The following is an 11,691-nucleotide window of genomic DNA, read 5'->3' on the forward strand; positions in this document are numbered from 1 at the left end:
GCTGGGTTGAGAGGGACCTTGAAAATCATCGAACTCCAATCCCCCTGCCATGGGCAGGGACACCCTCCGCTAGAACAGGTCAAAACATCAGAAACACATTTCAGACTCTGCAGCTAAACAACACAAGAGCACTTGTCACACAGCATGCTCCAGGAGACTGAAGAACATACAGTCAAGACTTTCTGTCCTGGGCTGAGTTAGACCAGAACTGACTCTGGTCAGGGCTGTGAGTTCCCAGCTCAGTCTCTGCTCAGGGAGGCACTTTCTGAAGGACAGGGCAGGTTTGCACAGCCAGGGGCTGCTTCTAGCAGACAGAAGCTGATGGGGAGAGTTCCTGCCAAGGGCTGGGCTGCACAAAGGCTCTGCCTGAGACTTGCTCCTCTGCACATCAAGGACACTGCCACAGCTTGTGCCCCACCTTGGGGGCAGGAAGGCAGAGGTGGCACCTGCAGGGAGGAGTGGCCAGGACAAGTGAGGCTCAACTGCCCAACAGCACACTGGATTGAATTCCATGGAGGGCATCTTCAGGAGCAAGTTGAGGGATGTCCAGGGTCAAGCCTCTTCTTCCCTGGCTGGTATGCCAGGAGGACTCTGTCCCTTCTATCTTCCATCCCAATCCCTGTGTTCCTGAATCCAGTTCCAGAATCCAGCTGGGACCTGCCCAGTGCTTGCCCCCAGCATCAGTGGTGGGGAGAGGGCCATCGGGGGTTAGTTTGGCTCTTCATGTGTGCCTCTGTGTCTGTATTCCATAGGACTGTTGCTCTCTCCATCTCAGCTGGTTAAGTTTCTTTCTCACCCCATCAATCTCTCTCCCTTCTTCCCATAGCCTTTCCCTTCGGAAGGCAGAGGGCTTCATGGAGAGCCTTTGGCACCCCTCTGCTGGCCAGCCCAACTGTAATTCTTGGAACTTGGAGATGAAGGTTTTTACTTATTGAAGTTTTCCATCAGTTTAATTTCTCAACAGGCATTCCATTGAAAACCACGCACGGGGAAAAAAAGTGACATTATCTCACCCAGCTTAGGTATGCAGCACCACACCAGCATCTTGAAACATTACTGATTACTTAATTTTTTGCTCAGTAAAGCTACATAAAGCTGCACAACAGTAGGTCAGAGGATTCAAATTAGATGTTAAAAAATGCTGTTCTCCTCGGCAGCGGAAGGCACTGGAGTGTAAAACAAGATCGCGTTTGTTTGAATCAGCTAAGAGGGGACTCTCTGATTTCCCATCCTGCTGCATCTCTCCAGACAGAACTGCTGCCTGCCCCAGCCTGTTCATGCTCCATCTTCCATGTGCACCAGCTCCTGACAACTCAATTACTCTCAAGGATCTATTTTTTCATATAGTCATAGAAGCACAGAATTGTTTTGGTTGGAGAAGACCTTTAAGATCATCAAGTCCAACCATTCTCTAACTCTACCAAGGCTGCTACTAACTCATGTCCCTCTGAACCACATCTCTGCCTCTTTGAAACACCTCAAGGGATGGGGATTCAACCAACTCCCTGGGCAGCCTGTTCCAGTCTTTGAGAACCCTTTCAGTGAAGATGTTTCTTTGTCTGTCCAACCCAAATTTCTCATGCTGTGACACTCCTGTACACCCAGAACTTGCTCACCAGCAAATTTTGTTTTGGGATTTTGGTTGGGTTTTTTTTTCTGTTGTTTGTTTGTTTGGGTTTTTTTGAGCACTGCATGAAGAATTGTTTGACTTCACCTCTTTTCCTAAACACAAAGTCACAAGATTGACCGATCCTTATAAACTGAATGATGGCATAAGATGATGCCAGAAGCTAAAGGGAAATAAAAACCTACAAGTACTGCACAAATCATCCCTGTTTATGAGACCTCTGGATAAATTTGCAGTTCTCGTAGATGCCAGAAAGCAAAAGTCCTGATTGCATGCTGGTTCTCTTCTCTTCTGCAAATGTCATTTCTTTCTTCTGTTCCCTGATGACCACTGTACCCTGCCTGCCCATAAATATTTCATCAGGAAACACATTTTGTTGCAGGCTGTAACTCATAGTGAGGCATCCCAAGGGAAGCAATTTAACAGAGGGGAGCATCTCTCGGTGGGCTTGAGAAGATCACGTTCACTTGGTGAGATAAGCAAATTGCTGCAGGACAATAAGGGAATCTCTGAAGACTGGAAATCTAATGGGGTGCTCTCCAAACATAGAGAAGCTTCAAGGGACTGCAGCAGCAGTGGCAGAGTTGGCTAATTAACAGTTGTGCTTGGCTGAGTACAACCCTCTGACCTCTGCTCAATTGGTGACAGAGTCATGAAAGTTCCATGTCACAGAAAACTGTCACCATTTCACAGAGATGTTGTCAAGGGTCAGGGCTGGGCTGGGCACCAGAGGAGTGCCAGAGGCTCTCCATGGACCCCTCTGCCTTCCCAAAAGGAAGGGAAAGGGAAGAAGGAAGAGAAACTGGCAGGGTGGGAAAGAAACTCAACCAGCTGGGCTGGAAAGAACAATACCATGGAACAGAGACAAACCAAGAGCCAGTCCTAGCCCTGGTGGCAATGACAGCACCATTGGCACCACTGATGTTAGGGGCAGGCACTGGGCAAGTCCCAGACTGGACTCAGCAGCAGATGGGAACTGGATTCAGGAACACAGGAATCAGGATGGAAGGCAGAAGGGACAGAGTCTTCCTAGACACCAGCCAGGAAAGAAGAGGCTTTACCGTGGGGATCCTTCAGCTTGATCCTGAAGATGCTGCAGCAGGCTGCCTAGAGAAGTTGTGGAATCTCCTTTTCTGGAGACATTTAAAACCTGCCTGGACACATTCCTGTGTGACTTGCTCTAGGTGATCCTGTTACAGTAGCAGAGTTGGACTAGATGATCTCTAGAGATCCCTTCCAGCTCCAACATTCTGTGATTCTGTGATGTTGTCTATGGAATGGAATCACTTGCTGGGTAGTTGAGGGTCACCTGTCCTGACTGCTTCTCCCCACAGGTGCCACCTCTGCCTTCCTGCCCCCCAAGGTGGGGCACAAGCTGTGGCAGTTCCCTTGGTGTACAGAAGAGCAAGTCTCAAGCAGAGCCTTTGTGCAGACCAGCCCTTGGTAGGAACTTTCCCTATCAGCTTTTCCCTTCTAGAAGCAGCCCCTGGCTGTGCAAACCTGCCCTGTCCTTCAGAAAGTGCCTCCCTGAGCAGAGACTGAGCTGGGAACTCACAGCCCTGACCAGAGCCAGTTCTGGTCTAACTCAGCCCAGGACAGAAAGTCTTGACTGTATGTTCTTCAGTCTCCTGGAGCATGCTATGTGAGAAGTGCTCTTGTGTTATTCAGTTGCAGAGTCTGAAATACGTTTCTGGTGTTTTAACCTGATCTAGTGAACTAGGACATATGTGAAGGAAAAGCAGAGAATGAAACCCAGTGCAGGATGTGTGTTTCAGCTGGCTTCCCAGTCTCTGCAGCACTGTCTCCCTCTCACTGCTGCTCCACACTTGTGGTGAGGAAATAATGGAGCTTTATCACCAAATGCAGACAACACAAAGCACCCTGATAAGAACATGGAATTTGTTTACTTCTAATGGACTTCTGCCACTAGAAAGAGAAATAAATGTCCTGTCAACTTGAAATACCTATATATCCACATGCATTATCGATGGGATTCATCTGAGGAGGCAAAAAGCCGTTGAAGTAGAAGCTAGGACATTTATTTACTCCTCACAACAGACTCACTGACAAAGAGGAAGGTGCATATTCATGGACTGTTTACCAACCTCAAGGCTTTTGTAATCAATTCTAGCATTTGAAGTATCATCTGAGAACATTTGTTATCTCTTTGGATCAAAAGAGAATCTTGCAATACTGTTAGATACAGTAGGTGGCTTAAAACCAAAAGATCACAGACTTCATGAAGGTTTAACCTTGAAAAAGTAGATAGGAGGACTCTTCTCCAAGCAGTTTCCGGTAGGATGATCACTCCTTATCTGAATTCTATCCAAGAACATCCAAATCAGTAGCAGGACATCTTTAGAGATAAATCTTTGCCAATTCTCTTAAATAAATTATCCACAGAGTTTAATCTTCTACATGGTGACCACCCATAGGAAGGCAGAACAGGAAAATCTATCATCTCCAAGATGACTTTGGAATCAGGAATGAAATGGCTAGATTGATACAGGAGAAGGAACTACAACCAAAAGCTGGGAAAGAAGGACAGGTGAAGGTTTGGAGAAGCAGGAGCAAAGAGGAATTGGCTGCTGATGGTGGAAAATCCACAGAAGGAGGCGAAGTATGCTTTTTGTGAAGCACAAAGCTAATGGTCCTTCCTGCAGCTCAACAAGGTGGTAAATCAAGGAAGGTGTGGAACTTTGCTTCCATAAAGGCAAAGCTCTGCAGAGCTTGGTGTTTGGTCAGCTTCAATAAAGTCTATAGCTTCACATTATAATGATCAACCCACCTGAAATACATGTGCACTGCAGTATGTGTAAAACAATGGTTATGGGGGACACTGAGCACTGAAGTTCCATGGGAGTCCATAAAAGAAAACAGACTTAGAAAGACATAACAGAAACCTTCATCAGAGAGAAACACATTCATAGAATTGTTTTGGCTGAAACAGACCTTTAAGATCAAGCTCCACGTGGTATTTTCTCACCCATCCACAATGAAGTTATAGAACCAGACAATCACAGAACTGATTTGGTTGGAAGAGACCTTAGTCCAACCACTAACCCAGCACTGCCAGGTCACCACTAAACCATGTCCCTCAGCACCACATCTCCATAGCTTTAAAACTTCTCCAGGGATGGAGGACTATACCACTGCTCTGGGCAGCCTAGGCCAGGCCTTGACAGCCCTCAATGGGAAAAAAAATGTTCCTCATGTCCAACCTAAACCTCCCCTGGGGCAATCTAAGGTTATTTCCTCTTGTTCTCTCACTCATTTCTTGGGAGAAGAGATCAAGTCCCACCTCACTCTAACCTCCTTTCAGGGAGTTGTAGAGAGCCAGAAGGTCTCCCCTCAGGCTGAGCAACCCCAGGTCCCTCAGCTGCTCCTTACCAGACCAGTTCTCAAGACCTTTCACCAGCTTTGTTGTCCTTCTCTGGACCTGCTCCAGCCCTCAATGTTCTTCTTGGACTGAAGGGCTCAAATCTGAACCCAGGACTCAAGGTGTTGTCTCACCAGTGCCCAGCACAGGGAGACAATCATTGCCCTGCCCCTGCTGTTCACACTATTGGTGATGCAGACCAGGATGCTGGCTGCATTTTTGGCCATGTGGGCACACACTGACTCATCTTGAGTCACTGTCAACCAGTAACCCCAGGTGCTTCTTTGCTGGGCAGTTTCCAGCCACTCTGCCCCAAACCTGGAGCCTTCATGAGGTTATTGTGATCCAAGTACAGGACCCAGCACTTGACTTGGCCTCACCCCACCGGCCTCGTTGCTTTGATCCAGCCTGGCCAGATTCGTCTGAAGAGCTTCCCCACCCTCCAGCAGATCAACATTCCCATCCAGCTTACTGTCATCTCCAAATTTACTGAGGGTGCACCAACCTCCTTATCCAGGTCACTGATAAAGGTATCAAGAGGGTCCCAGCAATGAGCCCTGGGGAACACCACTCGTGACTGGTCACCAACTGGATTTAACTCTGTTCCCACCACTCTTTGGCCCCAGCTATCAGCCAGTTTTTACCCCATGGAAGTGTACACCACATTGAGTTAATCCCAGCCCTTTGAGTCAGATGCCAAAACAATTATTTATGGGGACTTTAAACATGGTCCAGAAGAGATCATCTAGGGAGGAGGAAGACACAAGTCCACACAATGGACATCTACTTCTGCAGGCAGATCTTGGCCATGGTGGGTCTCAGGAAAATCCGTGGTCCTGGTTTACTTCTCTTTCAGTGCCTATTCTAGGGACATCTTGACATTTCAGAGCTTCCACCCCCTCCCCACAACACCATTAGTGGCAACTGTCACATAAAAGGATTCTACTTAAAATTCAGGTTTAGGAATTGAGTCATGTGGAGAAAAACCTCAGGGTGCCTGCAAGATGTCAATGGAGGGAAAAAAACCATCAATGTCAGCCCATCAGACTGTTTACCCAGTCTAGCTCAAATGGCAAACCAATTGTTTTATCTCCTTTGTCAGGGGCTTGCTGCACATAATTTAACACGACAAAGCACAGCCTTGGACTTGGAGAATAATAAAAGCAGATGGAGCACTTCTTCATCTCAGTGACCTTTTTGTTCCTTGACTTGAATCAGGCTGTAAATTAGCTGCACTAAGTAACTGGTGCTCCCCATGCATACATGTTCCTCAACATATGCAACCTTTCCTGCTAGGCTCTTCAGTTTAATGGTATCTCCCTCTCCATCAGACAGATGTGCCTTGATGTTACGTAGATGGTGCTAACAGAACCTCAAGGCAACCCTGAGCAGCAAAAACTAACCTTGAACGTCAAGCTGACATGTAAAAACACAGCTCTAGCTGTTAGCACTGCAAAGGAAGCCTTGGAAACATGAGTAGGGTGATGCCAAGCACGTTCCTTGATGTCTTTGTCTAAACTGCCTCTTGACACAACGGTAGATGTAGGAAAGGGATGGAGATAAGCAGAGCTGTTGGCGCAGGTATAAACATGACCATCACAGAATTGCTTGGGTTGGAAAAGACCTCTAAGATCATCAAGTCCACCCAACACAACCATGGTTGTGGTTTTATGTCCCAAAGTGCCATGTCCATACATCTCTCAAGTACCTCCAAGGCTGGTGACTCCACCACCTCCCTGGGCAGCCTGTTTCAATGCCTGACCACTCTTCCAGGAAAGACATTGTTCCTCACATCCAATCTAAGCCTCCTCCACACAATCTCAGGCCACTTCCTCTCATTCTGTCACTGGATACTAGGGAGAAGAGTCTGACCCCCAACTCCATCTTTCTTTCAAGGAGTTGTAGAGAGCCAGAAGATCTCCCCTCAGCCTCAGCCCCAGTTCTCTCAGCTGCTCTTCACCAGACCTGTTCTCTGGACCCTTCACCAGCTTTGCTCCCTTTAATCAGCATGACAGAGGATGAAAATTCTACTTCTTGGAAGAGATTTGCCCTTTCTCAAAGCAACATGAACCTTTCCAGTGTTTTCAGGACACGATGAATGAACAAATACATTTGTTTTCCTTCAGGCAATACTGAAACAGTGGTTTAATTCTGCCTGTGTCACTGACAATGAAAAGTCCTTTCTGAGCTCAAAATGCTTTCACGTTGGAGTGAGGAGGACTCCTGTGATGAGGAATTCTCACAACAATTGAGAGCAGCTCTGTGGAGAAGGACTTGGGAGTGCTTGTGGGTGAAAAGCTGGAGATGAGCTGGCACTGTGTGCTCCCAACCCAGACCCAGCAATGTCCTGGGCTGATCCCCAGCAGCGGGGCAGCAGGTGGAGGAAGGGGATTCTGCTCCTCTGCTCTGCTGAGACCCCACCTGCAGTGCTGGTGCCTGTTCTGGAGTCCTCAGCACAGAAGTGACATGGACCTGTTGGAGCGAGGCCAGAGGAAGCCACATCTGGAAGCCCTCTGCTGTGAGGCCAGGCTGAGAGAGTTAGGGTTGAACAGCCTGAAGAAGAGAAAGCTCCAGGGAGATCTTCTAATGGCCTTTCAGTTCTTCAAAGGGCTGAGAAGCAAACTGGGGACAGACTTCTTCTCAGGGCCTGTTGTGACAGGACAGGGGGTGATGGTTTGAACTAATAGAGGGAGACTAAGACTGGAGAGAAGGGAGAAATGTTTGACATTGAGGGTGGTGAGACCCTGGCGCAGATAGCCCAGAGAGGTGGGAGATGTCCCATCCCTGGAACTATTCCAGGCCATGCTGTTTGGAGCTCTGAGAAACCTTCTCTAGTTGCAGATGTCCCTGCAGACTGCAGTGGGGTTGGACTTGAAAGGTCCACCCCAAACCTGCCTCTGATTCTATGACACCATTCCCATTTGCATTTCCCTTTCTAATGGGACATTCTTCCAAACTTTGCTCCAAAGAGCTGAAACACTTAGTGCTGTCCATCCATAGACTCTCTACAAAAGTTCTACAAGACTTTGATGCCTGCACCAACTGTGCAGCTCCCTTTTGAACTTTTTTAACGGATGTGCTCAGGAAACTCAACTTTTCATATCTCCTCACTCATTAATTGTGGAAGGCTGATCTTTTGTCTTTGCTCAGTTTGGCTTCTTTCCATGATCTGTATGAACTGGAATCCAGCTGGCCAGAACACCAGCTCCCTAATCCAATTACTCCAGTCCAATTACCATACTGCGTTTCTCTTCTCTTTGTCAGGAGCCTCATGTCTTTTTCACATAAGATGAAAAGCAGCCTTTAAAACTTTGCTTAGATCCCTCTGTCTAATTATTCTTGTTTTACCTTTACACTAAAGGGTTCTGAAAAGGGTGAAAATAAAGCAAAATTAGATCCAAATCAGAATGAAAACAGAGTGAAGCTGCCATGCTTCAGTTCTTCTACAGGATGTGAGCCGAGATGTTGAGTAATGAGCACAGCCTGGGGGGAGACTGTTGGTGGACAATTTCCCCATGAGCCAGCAATGTGACCTTGTGACCAAAAAGGCCAGTGGTCTCCTCGAGTACATGAGGAAGAGTGTGGCCAGCAGGTGAAGTCTATTCCGTCCTACTGCACCCACAGCTGAAGGGCTGGGTGTAGTTCTGAGCTTCCCAGTTCAAGAGAGACAGGGAACTTCTGGAGAGATTCCAGCAGAGAGTCTGAAGATGCTGAGGGGCCTGGAGCATCTCTGTGAGAAGGAAAGGCTGAGAGCCCTGGGGCTATTGAGCCTGGAGAAGAGCAGCCCCAGAGGGGATCTGATCAATACTCAGCAAGAGCTAAAGAGCCTGTGGGGGTTGAGAGGATGAGGCCAAACTCAGAGGTGCCCATTGACAGAACAAGTGGCAACAGGCACAAGCTGGAACCCAGGAGGTTCCATGTGAAAAGAAGGAGAAGCTTCTTTGCTGTGAGTGTGCCAGGTCACTACTACACCACGTCCCTCAGCACCACATCTACATGGCTTTTAAATCCCTCTAAGGATGGGGACTCCACCACTGTCCTGCACAGCCTGGACCAGGGCTTGAAAACCCTTTTGAGGAAGAGATTTGAAGAAACCAAACACCTGGTGTCCCCTTCACACTATCCTGCTCTGCTTCAACAAACCTTTCTCATGACCAAAGCAGTGAAGCTGCAGTGGTTCAGGACAGAATGCTCATGAATTCTTCCCAGTGCCTCAGGTACAATTCAGTATGTGGTCGTCTCACAAGACTGGAGCTGTCTGACCCCTGTGAGATCACTTACCCTGCAGTAGTAAGTCATGAGGAGATTTGAAGAGTTAATGGGGAGAAGCAGGGAGCCCAACAGCAGAGAAACAGGGATGACAGCCCTGCTTTATTCTGACTTTGTTATTGATGGGTCAAGCACAAAAGAAAAACTTAAAATGCCACAGATCTTCCTTGGTTTGCTGGTACAGATGCAAAGGTTAGTGCAACAAAGATGCTGTAAGACAGATAATTCATTTTGGACCTCTAAACTCAAGAATTGCCTGATGAACATTTGTTGGTGACAATATAACATGATTACAGCTCCCAAACAACACCACAACATATTCCATGTAACAGCAGGAGCCCATAAATGAGCACCTGTTAATCAGAAATGAAATTCCACAATGATAAAAGCCATGCAGTTTGGTCTTGATCCAAAGCTCATAGAAACCCAGGGAGATGATGAAAGAGGCCTACAAGAAAGCTGGGGGGCGACTGTTTTACAAGGGCTTGTAGTGTTAGAACAAAAGGGAATGGATTGAAGCTTTTAGGAGGGTAGACTTACACTGGAGATTAAGAAGAAATTATTTACAGCTGAGGGTGGTGAGACACTGGAACAGGTTGCCCAGGGAGGTTGTGGATGCCCCCTCCCTGGAGGTGTTCAAGGCCAGGTTAGACAAGGACTTGACCAACCTGGGATAGTGAAAGGTGTTCCTGAAAATAGCAGGGGGATTGGAAGTAGATGACCTCTAAGGTCCCTTCCAGCCCAAACCATTCTGTGAATCCATGAGGCTTCTGTTTTCCACAGGCTTTGGGACAAGGCTAGCAGTCCCTCAGAAGATCAGCATTTCCATCATGCACGTTTCATGCTGTTCTTTGCAAGTGGGTTTTGCTCATTTCCAAGCTCTGATACCAATGGCGTAAACAGTGTTCATTAATAAGAAAATAAATTATTTGGCAGCACTGTGGGGAGGGAGTTCAATGAATTTTAAGCTTTTGAAACAGTATCATATGGTCTGTAAGGAAACATAGAAAATCAGCATAGAAAATAGATTCGCTTTGATTCTCAGCATATATTTGTTGGCTTTTTTCCTAACAAAATGAACACCCAGGAGTTATGAGGTTCAAGAGTTGATTTACACCCACTTATTACAAAGGTATAAGCACAGACTGAAAGGAAAAACCCAGAACCCCATCATGGCTGACCTCTAGAGATGATCCAGTCCGACCACCCTGCTAAAGCAGGGTCACCCACAGGAGTTTGCCCAGGATCATAGAATGGTTTGTGTTGGAAGGAACCCTAGAGAACATCTAGTTCTAATCTTGCCATAGGCAGGGACACTTCCCACTAGACCAGGTTGCTCACAGCCTTGCACAACCCCACCTGGGACACCTCTAGGGAAGGGGCATCCACAGTTTCTTTGGATCACAATGTCCAGGCAGGTTTGGAATCTCTCCAGAGGAGACTCCACACTGGACAACCTGACTCCAGAGTGTCAACACCCTCACACCAAAGAATTTTCTCCTCATGTTCAGATGGAACCTCTTGGGTTCCAGTTTGTGCCCACTGTCCCTTGTACTGTCACTGGATGCCACTGAAAAGCAAAATTTCTCCTCCTCATCTCTATTTAACTCATACCTGGGCCTAACCCACAGCAGTTGCTCTATCACCTGATGGCCTCTCCCCAGCAGAGGAGTCAGGAAAATGAGAGAAGACCCAAGGGATGAAATGAAATCATATTTAGTGAAACAACAAAACTAGTAAGATAAAAAATAGCTATACTCAGCCTGATAAAGGTACAGCAGTCACACAGACTGGGAAGGCCATCCTCTGGAGAAGGATGAAGAGCAAAGTCAGGAGACTCCAAGCACAAAGTTCTAACGGAAAGTGTTCCTTTCTTCACCAAACTTCCCCATTTATATTGAGGGTGATGTTCATCATCTGAGATCCACCTGTGATTCCACTCCAGGTAGCTGTCCTGGCTGTATTTAAAGGCATTCTAGATGTGGTGCTTAAGAATATGGTGTAGCAGTGGCCTAGGTAGAGTTACATAATGGTGAGATTTGATGATCCCAGAGGTCTTTTCCCACTGCAGTGATTCTGTGATGCTTTATATGATTCCATGATTCCATGAGTGAAATCATCCAAGATTAAGCAGTAAAAGCACTTTCAAACCCAACAATCATCTCAAATGCTTAAGGAGCTGCATTTCTCTATCAAAACCTGTCAACTCCCTTGCTCCTACTGTTATTTTTTGTCCTTAAAATAGCTTCAAATGCTTTCTCCAGACACACAGCCCAACCAGGCTGTGTCCTACCAGAGCATGGAGCTACAGACCAAGGTGGTGGCCCTTCTCCCTATCTCACAGGCTTTATTTAGGGAGCAGAAAGGCAAAATCCAGCAAATTACAAAAACAAATTAGGTTTCTCTTCATGTAGCT

The sequence above is a fragment of the Indicator indicator genome, chromosome 4 (genome assembly GCF_027791375.1).
Source record: "Indicator indicator isolate 239-I01 chromosome 4, UM_Iind_1.1, whole genome shotgun sequence".
In the NCBI taxonomy this organism is placed as follows: Eukaryota; Metazoa; Chordata; class Aves; order Piciformes; family Indicatoridae; genus Indicator; species Indicator indicator.